Source organism: Alligator sinensis, unplaced genomic scaffold (genome assembly GCF_000455745.1).
Source record: "Alligator sinensis unplaced genomic scaffold, ASM45574v1 scaffold185_1, whole genome shotgun sequence".
NCBI lineage: Eukaryota > Metazoa > Chordata > Crocodylia > Alligatoridae > Alligator > Alligator sinensis.
The window spans coordinates 34,195-35,178 of NW_005842649.1; the positions used below are offsets into that span (position 1 = coordinate 34,195).

Sequence of the window (984 nt, forward strand, 5' to 3'; positions counted from 1 at the left end):
CACTTCTGTAGACTCTGAAAGATATCACTGAAAGTGTCCTGTGACCTTTGTAATTCAACACAGGACTCATTGACCACATCTTTCAAATTCCGCATGGTGTGTCACACTTCCTCAAGGACGGCATCCTTCTTATGCAGTGACTCATGGAGTTTGTCTTGCAAGGCATCTGCATGCTCTGCCCTGGCTACTGAGGACTCAGCCAAAACCTCGAGCAAGGTTTCATGGGACCGTCTCTGCTTGCTGTGAAAATCTCTGTAGCGCTCTGCTGTAGTGCAAGCAGGGTGCTGTTCCCAGTGGCTAAGGGTCACAGTGGCTGATAAACAAAGAAAAAGCAATTTTTCTTCCCCTCAAGAGGAGGCAAGTACACCCCCCCACCATGCAGTGCACAAAATGCCGGCAGGCACAGACACAGACCCTACAACAGTGGGGCGCCACTCGTATTGTCCAAAACTTACAAGTACTTGTTTTGGAAACAGGTCCACAGCTGCCACTGCCTGTACTATCTGAAAAAAAAAATTAAAGCAAATAATTAGTTTGCTGTTACATTACGAGGTATTGAACCCATTATGCACCACTACTGAAAGAACATGGCAACCCACCTACAGCAACACATGAATTTCTCCCCCCTCCCCTCCCGGCCCCCCAAACCCAACCAGCACAAACCCGGGTGTTGCCTGACAGTGGCAAGCAGTACATTACAAGAGACTTACCAGGTCCAGTATGTTCTTGGGTCTTGGTAACAGTAGGTGATGTATTGGCTGCATGGGTTTCTTCCTGACCCTCTACCTCCTCTGCTTCATTATCTGTGCTAGTCCATGGAATGGAGGGGCTAAGTGGCACTAAGTGTATGGTGACTGATGGTTCTTCCTGTCACTCATGGTCATCTGGGAGCAGGGAGCAGTCTCTGTACAGCTGAGACATGGCTTGGAAGTTGGTTCCAGATCTTAGCCGCCCTCACTTGTTCTACAGTTCAACTTAACTTGT

At 48.5% G+C, this 984-nt stretch overlaps 1 long non-coding RNA gene across 1 annotated transcript in view; it reads right to left on the reverse strand.

The window, feature by feature from the left end:
* Positions 1–455: 455 nt before the first annotated feature.
* LOC102381343 overlaps positions 456–984 on the reverse strand; it is a 7,979-nt gene continuing 7,450 nt past the window's right edge. Inside the window, exons 2-3 of the long non-coding RNA XR_324951.1 lie at positions 711–912; positions 456–503 (exon numbers count right to left, since the gene is read on the reverse strand). This is a non-coding gene — a long non-coding RNA (uncharacterized LOC102381343). The remainder of the gene's footprint in view (positions 504–710; positions 913–984) is intronic.